Source organism: Lissotriton helveticus, chromosome 3_1 (assembly GCF_964261635.1).
Source record: "Lissotriton helveticus chromosome 3_1, aLisHel1.1, whole genome shotgun sequence".
In the NCBI taxonomy this organism is placed as follows: Eukaryota; Metazoa; Chordata; class Amphibia; order Caudata; family Salamandridae; genus Lissotriton; species Lissotriton helveticus.
The window spans coordinates 1,286,710,899-1,286,731,113 of record NC_136061.1 but is presented as its reverse complement, the minus strand read 5'-3'; positions in this window follow the sequence as shown (position 1 = coordinate 1,286,731,113).

Here is a 20,215-nt window from a genome sequence, read left to right as displayed (position 1 = left end):
TTCATATCATACAGACATATTGCCATTTCAGTTTCCTCATTTAGGCATGTTCTAAATCAAAATATGTTTGTAAACAATACCATGTGTTATTTTCTATTTTTTCTCTTATAGACCAAAAGCAATTATTGGGAGATGTCATGTTCTTACAAAGTGCAAATCAGCAAAGAACTATAAATATACCAAGTACAATAGATAGTGAACACATTTGATCAATGTCACCTATTGGGACCTCAGACCATAAAAAATACATGTTTAAATACATGTACTTTCCAAAATTCATATCTAAAATCCCTATATAAATACCATATCTAAATATAAATAGTCCTAAAATTTGCCTCTCCATAAAACATGCGTATAAATATAAATATTTTAAATAGCTTCCTTTAAAAAAGCCTGTGTCTATGGAAAAGGATGGTAGATAAGACTAGTAAAATCCAGTAAAAACCGGTAAAAAACTAGTACACAAGTAGAAAAATACAAAAGTACAAAAAATACAAAAATTCAAATGTAACAGACCGCGGCATATTAGCATACAATCATTATGAGATACAGATAATCACTTCCTTGTCCACTTCCATCTGTCATAGATATGTATACAGATCTTCACTGGTGTTGAGCCCCCTGGGGTGCTTAGGATCTAATTCTAGAATGTAGGATGTCTCCATTCTTCTAAGCTTAAGCTCCCTATCTCCACCTCTCTTCTGGGGACTCACTGCATCTATGACAAAATATTTAAAATGTTTCAAATCATTGTTGTGGACCTGTTTAAAATGTCTTGCTACAGGGTAACTTTCATCGTTATTTGTAATGGCACGCATGTGTTGTAGGATCCTCTTATGTGCTTGTAGCTTTGTACTGCCAATATATTGTAACTTGCAGCTACATGTTAAAACATAAACCACATATTCTGTTTTACAATTAAGATGCTGTTCTATGTTACAAGGCTTGGTGTTAAATGCCGTTGTGTAGCCAGTTATATTTATGCCATGCTGGCACGCTTTGCAAGTTGCGCATTTAAAGAATCCCTTCCTTACTGTTAGCCAAGTACTGATATAATAATATAATGGAACTGTGTGGAACTGTCAGAAATAATATGCCCTGTAGAAATCATGTCCTTGATTGAATGGACTATTATTTTTAAATATTTTATGTCTAGATTTTAATTATTTAAGTATTTTAATAGGATCCTTTTGGTTGGTGTGTTATTGTATTATTGATCACAATCGCCTTTTAAATATTAAATAGAGATGCTTATCTCTTATTTCGGATTCCCCAACTGATGTCAGTATGATATGTATTTTCTTCTATTGTCTTTTTATGTGACTTTTATGGTTTTATTGTGAACCGAAATAAAGAATAAATGAATGAATGATTATTCATTCTGTTTATTTGAAATTGTTTATATTAACAACAGGAGTTACATGAATTGTGTCTTGAGTTGTATCCGGGACCACCTTGTTTCTATATACATACTGTTACCCAGGTCCTGTGATTAATTGGGTCTACCCCATTGATTTAATGGTATGTACAGGAAGGAACACCTTCCTGCACATAAACAATTATTCCATGCAATGCAGGCACCCTTGCACTATAGTGCAAGGGTGTATGCGTTGGTGCTAGGCAGCTGAATTTAGCATCAGTGCTAGGAAAAATATAGTGGTGCACCGTATTATTGTAAATTTTGCACATCCCTGCATTTTCAGAATGGCGGAGCGCGGTTTTAGCAATTTTGGCTTAATGCCACACTTTGCCATTCTCTTGTAAATATATGCCACTATTTCTTTCAGATCTTCAGGTAACTCATCAATAGTTAACAAAGGGAATATTTCTGTCTCAGTTTGCTATCTGATCAATTTAAAATCCTCATCATGTGTTTGGAAAGCTACACCATCCGGTGTACAGTAAATACTGCAATTTAACTTGCACAACAAATCTCTCCCTAACAAATACAGGACGTAAATTGCAAACAACAAATTGGTGCTTCTCTTCAAAGGATCCTACCTTTACAGGTACCCTTTCTGAGAATGGATTTTGAATTTGTTTATTTTTTACTCCTACAACTTGGATGGTTTTCCCCAAGTGAGGTAAACTTATGCTTTTCTAACCGTGGATCTGGTAGCACCAGTATGACTGAGAAATAATATGAGGTGGCCATAAATCTCTGCATCTACATATGGGGCACTCTGGTCTACTTCTAAGGCTGCTCCATTTATGCAGTCTTGTTCCTCTCTCAGGCACCATTATCGAGAATCCTCTAAACCAGAACCTTAAGTTTTAAATAATTGTTGCAAGGTATTCAGGTTTGGGTTCTGACATTGTGCCATGGAATTCTGAAATTGATTTGTATTTATTGTTTTGGCATCTGCTTTAAATTAAATCTGGGATCCCCCATCTGTTCAGGTGCAATTGGCATCATTGGGATCTGCCCCTACACTGACATTTTTATTCTCTGTGAGGGCACATTCTGCATTTGCATACCTTGCGGCATGTGCACATTTAGCCAACATTTTAATGATTACATCGACATTCCCTCTTCCAATGTCCAATTCTATGACAGATGTAACAAGCTGTAATCTTTTTCATAGCAACAATATCTGTTCCAAATCCTGTAACCACAAGAATACATCTACCTCTTCCCTGTGACAAGGGTATTCTTCCTTGAAAACCTGATTGTGACATCACAACTTCCTGCGTGCTTCCTTGGTACCCAATAAGAGAAGGGTTCTGAAAACCATTCTTAGCCAGCTTTTTCTGAGCCAACATAAATTTCTCTTTTATCTTCTTCTGCTTCATATCTAACTTATTGCCACAATATTTAGCCTTGCTAAGGATTTCGTCGAATGACTTATTTTGCCAACAGATCATGCTTTAAAATATGCCCAAACAGATCTCTGGCTTCAGTCCTATTACAGACTGGGACTCAAAAATCCCCATCTCCTTTTCCTCAGGATATTTACACCCACTATGCTGTTGGAACACCTGCAACAATCTCTCATAATAATCATGTACAGCCTTCTTTGGCTTCTTTTAATTTTAAGCCAACCCATATCTGTTGGAGGCCCTCTGACCTTCAAGAAAGTAATAGCTGGTTCATACTTCTCCATCACCATAGGAGACCGCGCAATCGTCCCAGTCACTCTTGCTTGTTCCTCTCTAAGCAACTGCACCACAGTTTTACATAAATCTGCAGGCCCTACAATGTTAAAAAAGATATTCAAATCAGTCCACAGTACCTTTGAAATCTTAATCAACCAAACCACGTGTACATACTACAGCACACTTTGGGGAAACATTTTGTGAATAACCCAAATCACCATGACTCCAAGGAACATGTACATATGTTCCTCCTGCTATTTCTCTAAATGGAAATGCTGTTGGTTCTCCCTCACTTCCTTTGTCTTGCTTCCCTGCAATAGCTGCTTTCCTTTTTTCTTCACGTTCTTAGCCCCTTAGATTTCTAATTTTTCAATCTCGCCCCACCTGTAAATGCACTGGATCAATTCTATAATAAGCAATCGCAGTCCTGTAATCCTCATATTTGCAAATGTCAGATCATCCAATTGGACCCTATAGCTTCTGTGTGGATGAATATTTTTTGTAAGGTCTTTCTCATATTTCTGAGAGAGTTCAGTCAATTTGTCATGAGTTACAGCAGCTCTTCTCGTAACTTCCTTGCACAGGTACATTATCTCTTTCCTTCAATACTGTTCTATGTGTTCGGACTTTAAACACCCCCTTATTGTTTCTTTCAATTCAGCTTTCAATTGAAAGACATTTAAGGGTTTTTCTTTTTCACTCTCTGACCTCTCAGATGTTCCCACATTCTCTGCCTTACTAGGTTCTGATATTTCATCAAACACGCTGGTATATATCCTTCCTCACTCGCAACTATTTCTCCTGATGAGATTGGGTTTGTAAGTACTACTATCCCTCCATCTATAAGTGCTAGCACCACTAGTAGTGGCTTCCAGGCAACTATCTGTGAGTTCTGGAAAGTTGGAACAAAAAAGTGAATACTCCTCCGGCAACTAATTGAGTCTCAAGACTTGTTTGTATTAGCAGAGGAGCACTGACTTTTGAGGTTACACTGGTCACTGCAGCTGTGGAGTCACCGTTGGAACAGTGACTTGTGGTCGAACTTTTACTGGGGTGTACATTTGCAATATCTGCAGTGGTCATTCAATTTGGGATGCACTTTGCTGTACTGGAGCTGTTGGCTCTATTGAACTAGTACTAGCGCCTGATCCACACTGCTCTTCTAGGGTCACTTGTGGTGGGGGTCTTGATTTCAAAATGTGTTCTATTATTTAATTTCCTGAATCAGTATCTGACTCATACCCTTTCTTCACAATTGATTCTTTGTTGTTTCCCTTCTTAACAATCTCTGAAGTAAGGACTGGGTATGATGTAGTCCCTTCAATAATAGCCTTTCTCCATGTACATTGTTCTTCATCCCAACAGAAATTCACGTAATTCTTCACTGCCCTATTAGTCCTCCTGTGGTATTTCTTCTTCTTCTTCTCCCAGGCCACTCTCTACCACACATTAAATGCTTCACACTAAAGGGGTCTAGTTGGTGGTTTCATTTCATACAATTTTTCCTTCAAATTATCCAAAATCCTGGTGTTAATATCCCATTTCTAGGAAGACTCAAGGCACCCCCATTCTCAGTAATCCTACTCCATTTGTGAAGCCAAGCACATGTATTCAATCCATGTTCAATAGTCATAATGTATGTAGGCATACCTTCAGGAAGCGTCCTCTACACCTTTGGTTACTGGAATAGTAACATCCCCTCTCATCTTTTTTTAAAAATCTTTAAAACATTTTATGATGACAATTTATTCTGAAACAACATGATCTAACTGAATGTTATGATTCTGTTCTGTATACTTCAAATTTTCTGCTAAACCGATTACATTCCAATCGTTATTTTCACATTCCTTTGAAAACAAATCCAAATTCAAGTTTCAACTTCAGCAACCCAATCCCAGCGCAAAACTACCACAATACCAACCAATCACTGCATGAAAGCACACCAACTGACCAATCCCAGCGCAAAACACTGTGATGCTCAACCTCACCCCTCACAGTGGCTCACCCTCACTTACAGTATTCTTCATGACTACACAATTAATTTTTATCGACTCTTAAAACACTTTGTTTGCTCTACTAAAAAAAATCAAGCTTCCCATTAATTCAAGAATCTTTTCAGCACTAACCAGTGAAATCACAACCAGCGGGAGATCACCCAAATCAATGCAGTTTCCTCCATTTGCACAATTAGGTTCAACTAATATCGATCAAAATTAATCAATCTCAACAACTTTATAACCCTATGTTACTGGTGCAGGTGATAGCACCTCACATACCACAGCTCAGAAACTCTGCAAACTAGTTTTCAATTATTATTTTATCCTGGGATTTTTTAACTACAATGAGTCTGACATCTTCAAATACCTCTTCATCCTCTTGTTAAACTAGTTTTCCTCTCCCACTCCTTCTTAATCAACATTCATTCAAACCAAGGAAATAACACATACCACATACAGCTTTGCCAGATCTTCAAGTTCTGGACGTTTTTTTAGGAATCAGAAATTTCATAATTATTTCTGAGTACTATTTTGTAGCTTTATTCAGGGTGTATTACGCTATCCTCTGCAACCAGATTTGCAAGCACGGAAATCTTATGAAATGTTCAGTAAATAGCATCAATTAAAACGTACTTAACAAACCTGGAAGTTCTGTGCCTTCCTAAGTCAAAGAACCATTGCCACTGAGTTAAAATGGAACATTTTTACCACTACAGCATCTTCTTGTGCATTTGATCTTCAGCCAATAAAGAAAGGTTTAGCGAAATTTTAAAAGTTTCTTTTCTCATTAAGAGATTGGTTGATATTTTTGTTTCTTTTATTTAGGTTAGTCAGATCATGTCAATTACAGAAATAATCAAAAAGATTCATTAGAACAGGCATTGCAAATAAAAGGTGTTCCATTCAGAATATACAGGCACATGCATCAAAGCATTTTGCGATCACAAACGGTGCGAATCGCAAAAATCGGCCGTTTGCGATCGCAAAAATTGCTTTTGGAATGCATGAAACAAGAAGAGATTGCATTTAAGGAATCGCAATTTGCAATTCCTTAAATACAATGCAAGAAAGTAAAAATATTTGTGATTTTGTAATTAAGAATCGCAATTTACCATGACATGTGAGGTGATGGTAAATTGCGATTTTTTTGTAAAAAGCATCAAAGTGCATTTTTCAAAGTCCCATGTTACGCACACACATGCCCCTGGGGCATGTGTGTGCATAACATGGGTGCACATATCAATTTCAGGGGTGCAACAGGGTGTCCTTTGGACACCCCTGCACCCTTGAAATTGCATTCTCCATTTGCGAATCGCTAATTGCGATTCGCAAAATGAGAATGTCTTCCAATTCATTCCTATGGGCCTCTAGGCCCATAGGAATGAATGGGGAGGGATTCCTTAATTGTGACTCGCAATTTGCGAGTCGCAATTAAGGAATGTTTAGAAATCGCAAATTTGTCAGCAATTTCTACATGCATAGGCATTTGCGAATTCTTAATTGCGATTTCTTAAAATTCGCAATTAAGAAATCGCAAATGACTACAATGATGCATGTGCCTGATAGTGCCTATTATAATCTAAAGGACCTATCCTTTCAGGAACCCATAAAGAGTTCCTTCTGGAAAAGAGCAAGTAGAATTTTGAAGCAAAGTCAGATATCTAAGAACAGGATCAAACTTCCTATAAAGGATAGTTCTGGAGACTCAGCCGAGTCGGACAGTTGCAGGAGCAAATGTCTAAAATGAGTGAGCGGGTGAGAGAAATCACAGCACTAGTTATGATAGGCGCATAGACAGAAAGTCTACTCAATCTGTGTGAGGAGAAGTCAAAGAAAACCCCAGTCAGTAATAGCGTATGGCGAATCGAGCTAGTTCATCATATGTACGCTTCAAAAAAATGTCTAATGTACGCTGGACTGATTTGTTTAGTTGTGTATCACATGTGGCATAGAAAAGTAGCCTAGAGACATTGAGGACTGAAGTTTTGGGGCAGATAGATACTCCAAATGCACACACAATAAGACTTCTTATAGCCCTATGAACATCCCCAGTCCTGCTTGGTACTGTTGACAAAACCATTCTTAGATTGCATTCCTAGAAGCCAATACACCTTTGAAGGTTATTGTGTCAGTGAATATCTATGACATGAAGAAGTGGCATCACTATAATCCTATTGGTATGACACAATTTGGTAAAGCAAACACAAATTGCCTTGTAAGACTGAGTGTAGGCACTTACGTATGATCTCTACATTGCTACATTTCACTCCCGATGCATGTCACCAGTCAGTGAATGATTCGTGAAACAGTATTGCAGATGAAATAACAACAGGGAAAGGTACACTGGTCAACATATAGGCACAAATGCTGATAGCACCATCGATGTTTGCACACCCATGTCACTATAGAAACCAAACTTACCAATGGGAGCTGATGTTTAGTCACTGTATAAAATGTGCACTGTATACCATGTCACATGTAATAGAGCTACCATCACATGAGAGACAGTAGTGAGGGAACATCACTCATTACACAATGAAGGCAAGTGGCCTGTTTGATACAATTGTCACCCAGAACATCAAAGAACGTGAGAATCGCAAAAATCGGCCGTTTGCGATCGCAAAAATTGCAGAGTCATGTGTCTGCTCCAGACAGTAAATTGGTAGTGGACTGGACTCTGCTGTGTTCCTGGTGATAATGACAAAGGGCAAAGCACATTATCATGCACCTACTACCAGACCTACACAAAAAAGAACTCTCCTTATGTGTCTCATATGGGTCACCCCAATACTGATGGGGAAATGCCTGCTTGTAACCCAAAAACTTGACAATGTACGTCTCTGGCCAGAACTCACCCCTTTGTAGATGCTGTTGGACCCTCAACTGCCCATCAGTATGTAGGCCATTATGGGGGTCAGGGTACGGGCAAACCCCATTCACTTTGAGTGGACTTCCCCAGCTAGACCTCCATGATCTTCCGGGTTCAGCATCTTAGGTCCTCCCACCATTTCCTGCAATTAATGTTACGCCGGCCATAGACCCCAAGGATCTTCACTTTCCGGGTGATGGCTTTCCAATTGGCCCACTTTTGATGGGTGTTGTCCTGTTTGGATACAAGAGATGAATAAATAGATTATCACTGCAGGTTTTTGATAGATTGAGACACAAGTTGTATACATCTAGCACAAGCATAAATCAACAGTTAACACACAACATGTAGTTCTCACATCATGAGCCCTACAAAGGCATGAATGCTCACGTTTTTATCAAAACACAAAAGATGGCATGAACCCACATCGATCCTACTGTGCCCCTTCGAACAGCCAAATGGGGGCACGGTAGGATAAATGTAGGTCCTCTACCTTGACAAAAGTGTGACTACAGGAGAGACCCACCCTGAACAGACCATGCAGCAATTAGCGCAACAGACCTCGGTTGTTTTTAAATGAAAGATCATAATTGAGAGGTCGTTCCTCTCCATATATTTCTACTCTATGGGCTCTCTGCACCTACTCCTTGCAGTATATAGACTTATAGATACAGCTCTGATGTGCCATAGGCGAATAGGCCAATGGAAGGCAGAAACATGTTGGCATGAATGTTTATACATACGCAGTGACGCATATTGGTCATTACACCCAAATGTGCCTCCTGTAGTTACTTCCTTGGTAACTATTTAATATACATAGGGTGCCATCTGACTAAAGGACACTTTATGGTTTATCTTAAGGAGTATTTAACCAGTCAACTGGATCATAGTATTATCCAGAAAAGATAAGGAATATCTAAGAACTCCCTTAGATTAGCACCAGCCTTAGGTTGAATCCACCCTGGTAGTACCACCTTACCAGGGTGGAACGAGGTGGCAAATGATGAAACATGTCACTTTACGTGAGTGAGCCACTTGGAATTGCCGATAAACTGGGAGTGAAGTAAGTAACAGTAGCATGGATGTCAACACATCCCCTTCTCAGGTTTCGCTAAAGGGCGAACTGGAGTTTAGCGCTGGGGTGTCACTCCATCTTTTGTGTTTTGATTAGTGATTAAGGGCAGGCGTGAGCCCACTAATGCCCTTTATATCTCCTCTTGTATGATATAATATTACACACTTTTGTAGTCATCTGCTGACTATCCTCATCACTGGTCATGTCCTACACTCACTAAGCCAGCCCACTCACATAATGTAGCCCAGGGCCATCCTACATGTACTGTGAAATGAGATACTATGAAACATGACACACCATTGTGACCTTAGGAAGGGTAAACCACTTGTGCATTATTCTACAGACACCTTTATAGCCAGCCCCATTGACTTGATGCATACGATCTATGCAACCTGGTACCATTAAAGAGACCACGTCCTAAGACTTATGTCACTATGAAAGGGTTGCCATGTGTGTCACTGAGAGCTTCCTCTCTGGTGATGAGTGGACATGTGGACTACCTAATGGGATATCATACTACATCTGATTGAGTTTGTGTGGTATGTGTACATGTGTCACTGTACAGGGATGATATCAAGATACCATTGTACTTCTTGTTTGATTGGTTGAATGTAACAAAGCTGGTGATTCACATATCATATCAAAATCTCTTCTGAAGTAATCAACTATCTGCACTGTTAATGTGTCACATGTGTAATATGGTTGTATGGTGCAAGCATGACTCATGTAAAAGTAAAACATCCTGTTGGAGTAAGGGGCCTGACCTAAGTAAATGACCCACACTGAGAATGTGGGTCAATGGAAAGAAGTATCAGTTAAGGGGGCTAATATTAGTTCTAGAATCTCATCTTTGGATCGTCCAAGGATCTACTAGTCTTCAGGGAGAGAACTCTGTCTCTGGTAGATCAATTGTATTGCCACAGTAACTCTGCCCCAGCCTGGCAAATGGCCCAGCCTGGGCAAAACTCATTGCCAGGCCTTGCTCTCTGCAGGCTGAGCATACTGATCCCACATGAACGTCACATTTCCACATCTTCAATATATAATGGTACATCTTATGGCGATCCAATACATGACCTCAAGGTTGTGTGGCACTCGGAAGGTGTGTATAGCTAGCTCCAGACAACAGTCTGGCAAGCCCTAAACTGGGCTGAGTGATATGTCTGACTGTACACATAGCTAACATCAGCCTGATCTGCTTCTTCTAGTATACATATGCAGCTCATGCTGTAAAGTCTATACTTTTGTTTGCACATTTAACGTGATCTGATTAGTAAATATACCATAGGTACCATTAAATGTAAGGCACAAGTTTGGATTTTTTTCTTTGCAAGTTTGGATTTTGGACAGTTTTTTATGCACACTGGTAAGTATATGCAGAGTTTGTCTCTGCAAGTTTATCTTTTGCGCGATACATTTTTCCTATAGACACAATTTTCTCTCAAATGTGGTAATATCAAAAACATTCCAACTATGTGAAGCTTGCAGGGTGTTTCATGGAATTTAAAGGGGCTTGTTATAAGTGGCTCGATAATCCCAATCAGGAATTACAAGGTCTGTGGAAACACATGGAACCTCCTATGTTTCCCCTTCTGGGAAAAGTGCTTGGGAAAAAGAGGGAGTATTTGGAATCGGCCCTGGAATTACTGAATTTCTCAGTAATTCCTAATTTCTCAGTGGATTCAACCAGCCGCTGCAGGTAAGAGCGGTGGGGTGGCGGGCTGGGATTTCCAGAGACGACCACTAGGGAAAATTAAATAAGTAAATAATTTTCCCTAGTGGTCGTCTCTCGAAATCCCCCCCAGCCGGCCCCAGCGCTCTTTCCTCCAGCCGCCGCGGCTAGGTTCAACCCATTATCCCTGTGAATTCTGCACCCTCAGAGGAGGCCTGATATCAGTATCTACCCTGGGTGTGGAATTTATCCCCCTACACAGGGGCACTCCTAATGAGGCCTTAAGAAGGATGCGAGAAACAAACTGCAACTTCAGACACTCCTGCTTTTAATCCATGTTTATAGGAAAGGCCTGTTCTTGCTTTTATTATGCGAAAGAGCAGCTTGAGGTTCCACTCTAATAACTTACTCCTTGGTATTTTCTGTTGTTTCTTGAAGGCACGGCTTTTTTTTATCTTTCAGCAAGAGGGTCATGCCTCAAGCAGTGAAGTTCCATTGCCTTTGTAATAAGACCCGGACATCATTCTGTGAAATACACACACTGCACTGTGGAGCCACACAATACATCACCAAGGCAGCGACAGCAGCATGAGAAACTGGGTGACAGGTGGGTAAATTACATCCCAGCATTCTTTCAAGAAATGCATTGGTGAAGGAAGGTATGAAGGTCCCCAAAATGGCTACCTATGCAGAAAAGGCCTAACAAAATATTCAGATAGGACGGAAGCACCGTGAATTGATCCCATAAATGTCCAAGCCTTCTTCTAACAATCTGTTTTTGAGTTTGACAAATCGCCACGGTTAGTATTTTCAATCCAACATTTAGCAATTTCTCTTTTCAGCCTTTTTCGTTGGTATTTTGTAAGAAAGTGCCCGATGAAGGGGTAATGCGAAAACGCATGTGTGTTGGCTCGCTGGCCAATGTATGTCGGGGCTGCTAGGTTATAAATTCTGTAGTTCAACCGTGACTGGGGGATCAGGGGAAAATGAATCAGTGGGGTATAGATAGACCCCGGCAAAATGTTGTTTTTGCTCTCATAATCTCACGTAATTTACGGCCTTTTGTATCATGCTTGTTTGTCATCCCAAATGCCCTAGATTGCGGCATTAAGCCATGTTACGTAATAAACATGTTCAATTAAATATCCTATCGCAGGAGCATGGAAACAACGTGAACAAACATAAAGCGAGGGGCTATGTTCACGTCACAGATAATGTTATGCAATTTTTTTAGGCTAAATGCATCCTCATGTCCAAAATGGATGAACTGGCAATTTTTGCGTGAAATAACGCGCAAAATACCAGCCCCACATTTCACATAATTCTGTGACATTGTCTGTGTTTTTTGGGGCATTTTACGTAATTTCGGCAAAGGAAATTAGGGGGCATATTTACAAGTTCTGGCGCATCTCTGCAAATACAGCAGGGATGCGCCAGAACTGATACGTCACGCAATTCCCTCCTTGCGCCACCACAGATGCCCCGCATTTACAATGCGGCGCACCATGGTGCAAGGAAGGGCAGATGCGTGACGCATCTTGTGGCGTATGGGCGGCGCATTGCTGGAGTCGCGTCGCAAGCGTGACGCAACTCCTGCAATGCACAGGGGCCACCCATACATAACGTGGTGCATCACTCCTTACGCCTGCTTCAAGCAGGCGTAAGGATTTGACGCAGCAGCGTCGTAAAACTGACTCAGTGAAATCTTGTAGATTTCACTGCTTCAGTTTTACGAGGCTTTCCAACGATGAACGCCCACCCTGCGACAGAACGCCCACATGAAACCTGACGCAGGTTTCATGTGGCGCAGGGCTTTACAACGTGACACATCTGCCTAGATGCGTCACTTTGTAAATAAGTCGCAACATAGCACATTGTTTATGCCGCTGCTGCGTCACAAAAGTGACGCAACAGCGGCGTAAAAGTGCCGCAAGGGGCTCATAAATCTGCCCCTAAGTGAATTTCACTCAGGTTTGCCAGGCTCAAGGGAGAGATTGCTATTGGCAGAGTCCATTTTTGTTTTGGATGTATAGATGACCATTGACACCATTCACCATAGGACCCTTCGTGATTTCGTTTGCATACTCAGGACCTCACTCTTCTTTGAAGTAAAAGTATTCTTGTCTTGCTGACAATACTCTATGCTTGCCCCATTCCCTTACATCATAAGTTCTCAAATCTGAGGAGCTCCCAAAGGCATGTCTTTTGCCCTCAGTGCTTCATCCAATGCTTACTTCCACAGAGTCAGCTTCTTTATTGGGTAGAAAAGAAATGCCACACGTGCAGCTGATTTTTTAAATCTGTCACGGTTCATCAGTGTCTCATAACAACTTCACTAAAGCTCTGTATTTGGATTGAAAAGTACCTTCTTATTTGAATGAAACAAATAGGACACGACCTATAATATATCCTTCGTCCTTAATTTATGTAAAATAAGAGGAAACACCTCACCAGGAGCTACTGTCCGTTTTCAGCATATCTCTCAGTCCCACTTTCAGGGTAAACTGCAGCTGGGTGCTGGCAGGTCTTGGTCCCTTGTAGATTTCCGTGAACTGAAGTAAACGTTTAGCTGATATGTTGGGAGGGAAAAGTCCCCACTTGGCAATGGATGTGTACCTCTACCCTGAGTGCCCTGGCTGCATGGATATCTAAAACGCTGGTGCTGATTAGGTCTCACCTGAGCCAGCGCATGCGCTGCCCTGGCGATACTTTTAGTTAGTGGGCTTCAAAAAGTCAACCACCGCTTTTTTTGAGGCATCGAGCGTGCGGTTACGCACACAAGCTTTGCTCCGCCTTTCCGTCTTGCTTGCTCGCGCTTCAACGCTCCTCCCCCTCCCCCACCACAGAGCGCGTCTCGCGGCTGCACGTCTTGTTATTTTTGTGTTCTCTGTTTAGCGCCATCGCCGCACATCTTGTTATTTTTGTGTTCTCTGTTTAGCGCCTGTCAGAACCCTTTCAGTGAGCTGTGCGGGTCCGTTTTGTGTTTTGGCTCCAGGGCACCCATACCGCCTTGGCGCTTTGAATATGGCGGGCCTTGGTGCTGATGGAGGCGCTCTGTTCCTGTTACTCGTCAGTGGCAGCACAACGCAGGAAGGATGCCCTTTGAAGCAGTCTTTGGGAAAAAGCCTTCCTAGCCATGATTCCTCTTCTGCGCTCCTTTTCGAACAGATGAAACGCATTCCTTCAACACCGCGCACTGCTTTGCGTCACCAACTCCCCCGTGCCAGCTTCAGGTATGGCCTGCTCAGATAGTATCAGGACTACTCACGGTCTCGTCACTGAATTATCTTTAGTACACAGCACAACACCTCTGCTTCCGGATACACGCTTTCAGCGTGGGCACGGCAACACACATTTTTGTAAAGTTAGCAAGCCCACACATGGCATTCAGGTGCATAGGCATTCTTGATACTAACTCACCATGAAATAGGTGTCCAGTATAGATCACCCTATGCCACCTCGGATGCAGTGCTTCGCTCCGAGGATTAAGGTAAACAGTTCAATGCATTCTGGGAGTTGTAGTTCCAATTACCAACACTGGATCTAACTAAACTCGCAAACCTTAACAACTAATTAATAGAACACAAGTGGAGCACCGCGTTCTTAGCGACAGAGTCACAATACCTCTAAAATGCACAGTTATTTTACTGGGGCTCTATTACTCATTCACTGGGATTCCTTGCCTTCCAGGGGGTCCGCAAAAGATCCAGAGCTTAAGCGATTCAGTTCCACGCGAGAGTAGCTCATCCAGTCCGATGTTATTTTACGGTACACTAGGATTTTTAGTCCTATGAAAGCCACTCCAAAACCAGGACTACCATTCCTGGAATTCATGATCTATTCTCACTTGGAGCTGTTAAATTCCTGAGCTCAGGACACCCCTTTGTATTTTTCTCCACACCCTGGTTCAACTGCACTTCCGAGCCTACTCCAAATTATCAACATTCCTTCGGGACAGGCCACCCTCCTTGTCTCCAGGGTACTATGCAATCAATCACCGACCACTGCAAGATGGGCAAACACGAAGCAGCATCACAAGGTGACATGTGCTCGTCCCTCGGGCCAATACATGTCTGGGCAAAATGTACCACTTAAAATATTGAAAATCAGTTTCATAGTTGTCATACAAGTGCCCGATTATATGAACTGACAAAATCGTTAATCTAAAAATGTAACACCAACTGTTGTCACTCTGTTGGCATCCCACTCCCTCCAAGGAACCACTTCAAAGTCTTGTGGCATCACTGGAATTCACCTTTGGGCATCCCTCCCAGCTGTGACTCGAGTCACGGACGCAAGAGTGCGCCCTCTAGCGGGCATTAGAGCTGGTTCTCAGTATTTTAATCTGTCTGCAGCAATATGGCAAGCGGGCTTGTATTTATGGACACATAACTTGACACCACACTGACAAAAGTGGATATCTCAGAGGCGAATAAACGCACCCCTTTGAAAAGAAGCGTTGCACTTGCCACCCTGTATCAACATGGCATGATTTATTTGTACTTTTTGTCTTGCATTGGTACTTATAGAGTCTACTCTATACACTTAGGGGGCCGATTACGATGGCGGGCGGCCAAAGTCCGCCCGCCATCGTGGTGCAAGCGGGACTGACCGCCATAGGTGCGGCGGTTCCGCATGACAAATTAGGATGTGTCAGCCACACTGGCGGGCACATTCTGTATGTTTTTGTGGCGGGTGGCAGCACCCGCCACAATGTAAAAACACATGTTTTACATTTGAATGTACAACGTGGCAGGAACCTGCCGCCTTGTACATGCAAATGTAGGGGGGTACCATAGGTACCCCCCATGCCCCACCCCCCACCCCCCTGGGGGCACGCAACGGTCGCCCGAAGGCATTTTCCGCCTGTCTTTTCGCGGCGGAAACTCCGCCACAAAAACAGGCATTCTAATACCCACGGTGGTGCCTGCATGGCACCGCCTCCATTAACCCCCTGTACCTGGTCCCGCAAGGCAGCCGGAACAGGCCCGCCTTGCGGGACCACGGCGGACGGTCTTTCCGTCCGCCGCGGTACCTTTTCCCTTCCCACCGCCATCCTAATATGGCGGTGGGAATTTTAAGGTCGATGGCGGTGAATCCGCAACCGCCGGGCTGGCGGGCCTCACCGCCGGCCCGGCTGTCGCGGATTCACCGCCATGGTAATTGGCCCCTTAGTTAGGCGCAAAGCCGTGGCAGGATAACAGCTACGATTAGCCACAGGTGGAGCCTTTACCAGCCTACAGGTCTCCATGAGCCCCTCTGGCTGCTAGACTGTTAGATGCAAATAGAACAGTTTCTATTCAGTCCTTGGCCTTCACATTAGAAGTCATTATTATATAGTGTTTTTGTTCAGGTGATTACAACACCCAAAATGCACTGGACCAACTATATACTGTCTGGCATACAAGGAGCGACCTGCAAACTCTACTTGCTCTGCAGTCTTTTTGTGTATAACTCTTTGCACAAAACACTCGTTTGGCATTTATGTTGTTGGCTATTTCACTATTTTTGTTACCATGTTATCAAAGTAAACACGTTTCTACGAACAACATTTTTTACAAAAGTAATTCTATACACATTTGTTATTCTTCCACACTGCTGGCTACAGACTGTTATAACTTAACTGGTGTTAAGCTTCGTAATGACAAGAGGGATGAGAGAGGCCGAGTTTTCTAAACTGAATACTTATTATTGTTAGAAGGTACACAAGTGCAAGCACATGTTGCCTGCATTTAAAATGGTTTTTGAAAATCAGATACTTTTAACGCTTCCACCAATGAAAATTTTCAGATGCCACAGTAGATAAGGTGCTCTAATAATAATAATAATAATAATAAGCTCTATAAGATCTATAAGATCTAATAAGATCTTATAGATCTTAGATCTAATAAGATCTAATAAGATCTATAAGATCTAATAAGCTCTATATCTGAAGCAAAACTTGAATACCTCTCCAACACAAACAAACACAAAGATGCCAATTGCATTTGATGCACTCCTTGTTCTTTTCTTAGATCACCAACAGGGTTGGCATGAATGAATGCCGCAAGCCAAACATAACAAGCATTGGTAGAGCCAATAGGTCTCGCCTTTGGGACCTTATAAGTGTTTAGCTATCCAGCACAATTTCCTTGGTGCAACAACATCAAGTGTTGCATGGCTAAACAATTATAAGGTCCCAAAGGTGAGACCTATTGTCTATGCCAATGCTGTTTTTGTTAACGGGCGAACACGGAGCAGGCATGCGTGTGCTATGGCATAGGCCTGTCTCACAGTACTGTTGACTTCAAACTTTGAGGGGTGCACTGTGTGCTACCCTCATGATGGTAGAGAGGTACTGCCCTTATCTTGAGTAAAGTGACACAAGTATGGTGGCGGCAGCATACCTATTTTGTATTCAGCAGAATCATTAATGTAAACAAAACCTTTTTCCCTGTGTCACTGGAGTGGGGCCTACTATCCCACTCGTGTAAAGTCCAGAGGCTGTATGCTTAAGTCATCTGTGCGCTCTATGTATTGCGTGTAGCAATGAACTGCCCATGATACTAATGTGTGCGGCTAGGTAGCATGTGTGTGCCTGTGGATGGTACATAACATTAAGGCCAGTCAGTTCCATTTTGGAAGCACAGGTCCTAAAGAGGATGGACTGGTGAGGACTGCCTCCCCCAGACAGGAGACATGCTGACATTCCTGAGGGCTGGGTTGGGACACACACACTGAAGGGAGAGGAGCAAAGAATCCTCTGTGCCCATCCAAGGGTGCTATAATTTCAGGAAGAGTTACTGGTCAGTGGAGCCCTCATTTCATTGTCAGGAAGATGCCAGAAAGATGACTGATAAGGCACTACCAGTGGAATCTTGATGAAGAGGAGGGCTTAGACTGTTGAACCTTTAAGCCGAGTGAGATACCTGTTTGCTTCATTGGCCTGTGTTAACGGGTCACTCAGAACTGGACCCATTGCTGCAGTGGCAGACTGTGCCCTTTGACTAAGTGCACAGCAGCAGAGAGAGCACTTCAAAGGAGCTGAGACCCCCAACACAAATTTCAAAGGCCAGACACTAATTCACATATGTGTCTCGATTTGGACTATAAAGGCGGGAGCATTAGCCCCATATGTTGTTGAACAGTAACGTTTAATCTAGAGAGTGAAGATCGCCAATACTTCTTGCTATTGGAACCAGGACTGGAGACCAAGGTCTGCCAGTCTTCATGCTGGGTAAGGAGCCATATCTCAGGAAGTCAAGACCTTTTGTCCTGAACTTGGAGCTCCAGCCAGTTGGTGTGGAGACCAACCCCCTGGCCAAGGAGCTGGAAAGTGTCTCCCGGGAATGTTCAGGCAACAAAGGCCTCAGGACAGGAATCAGAACAGAATAGATGACCTCTCCACCACCAACACTTGTGTAGCACCCGTCTCTGACACTCTCTCCCTCGTCTAGTTTCTCCCGCAATCTTCTTCTAAGTAAAAATATTTAGGATGGATGGTTCTGTATTCGATTCTTCATCAGCATTTCTCGTCACTACGACAGCATCCAGATCTCACACATCTGAATCTGCGTCTCGTCTGCATCTCTCTAACTAAGACTACCTCAATTATACCCTACAATATTCATGTACCTCCCATTAATGTTTCAATATAGTGAAACTACCAATTCTGATTGGACAGACAAGTGGAGATGATCATCACCCAATGCTTATTTTTCATCTTAGTCTATCAGTCTATTGTTCAAAGATGCCACCTCTTAATTTTTATTCACAAATCTTTATTCCCATCCGCATTCACATCTTATTAGACACAAAAGTATAATTTTCATGTGTTTCCATTCATTCAGAGGACTCTGGAGCTGGTTCCCAGGATATGTATCTTTTGCGTCCTTGGACTGTGTTCAAATGTCACATCACTTCTTCTGGCTCAGTCACACCACGCATGTGCAGAGGTCAGGTGGGTTATAGAATCTAGATTCGTACGGGAGACCCAAATGCATACTAATAGGAAAGTCAGAAAGACAAATAATAATTTCAAAATAAAATGATTTCACTGTATGCTATCTATCTCTACTTTAATCCCATTTATGTATTAATGCTCTCCCCGCATTAGCATTAGTAAAATAACATGTGTTAGTTTCAGCAAAGCAGATGCTAAGCATGTGAGTTCTCAAGCAGCCATTTTAGTAGCGTCTGCGCAAGCGCAAGAAATTCCCTCCAAGCAACAGCTCGTCATACTGCGTAGGTGCAGTTGACGCATGCGCAACAAAGATTTCCCGTTGGCAGCCATTTTAGAATTTCACTCGAGTTACTTATTAGTAAAAACACGTAGGCAAGCTTCTCTGTCTTTTATGTTCAATGTTGTGCGTATTAATTTACACAATACATAGTTAATACACTATTAGAAGTTAAATGAGAGGATTGCTTCAGAGCAAGTCTGTTTTCTACGAGTCCTTTCTCCATCAATACTACATATGTTGGCAGACCCATTAGCAATAGAAATCGTTAAATAATTATTAGAACATGCTGTGGTACTGTGGTACAAGTGCCATTTTCAGAGCAAATAAGACATTTTACTAAAGTTAGATCTTGCTATACAACCATTAAATTATAATAAATAATATTAACAATAACGATAATAAAAACCAAGCTAGAATACGGAAATCCTCATGTGTGTCCCTTAATGAATCGTATGTTAAAGATTGTCATGGGGGTTTAAAGATGAAGGAGGAGGAGTCCATAGCGTTCCACATTTTCTTGTGGGCTGAGCGCCACGGAGAAAGTTGTAGAGTAATGCTGTCGGCGCCTCTTAAAAAGATAGCCACATTTGCCACATCTTGAAAAGAGACTAAATTGAAGGATTTCCAGTTACCCAGGATTATTTTGCATGCTAGAGTGAGCATTAAATCAAGTAGGTCCCGTCCTTTGTCCTTTTGCATTTGTGGATCTAGAGCAAAATATATGAGAATTTCAGTTTGATGTGCACAATATGTGTTATATACTCATAGATCGTACCCCAGAACGATTACACAATCGGGCAGTGAAACAGCATATGTGATAGATCTCCTGTTTGTGAGTCACCGTTCCAGCATTGGGGAGAGTGGATGATCAGCTGGGATACTCTGAGGGGTAGAGGGGGATCAAGGGGTTTTATTGAATATTTAGACATTTGGATATTACGTTTCAAAAATGTGTACTTGTCTACGTTGGTCAGCCCCTTCTCTGCTTGTAGTTGGTGAAGGATTTAGAGAAAGGACTTGGATAAAATTAACACCTTTCTGTGACCACTCCTACCAGAAGATAAGGTTGCCATGCCATCTATTCTTAGTTTAGGGTTATCCCAGATTGAAGCCATGTTAAATTTGTCAAGCTTAACAAAAGTGTGTATTTCTTGTTGTGAGAGCACCTGTCTTGTGTTCTGGATAATATATTTGGAATGTTGTAGGATAGACATGTGCATAGTCATGATAGCTGGAACTGGGATACCCTTGATTAAATGTACTTCTACTTCCAGGCATAGGGGA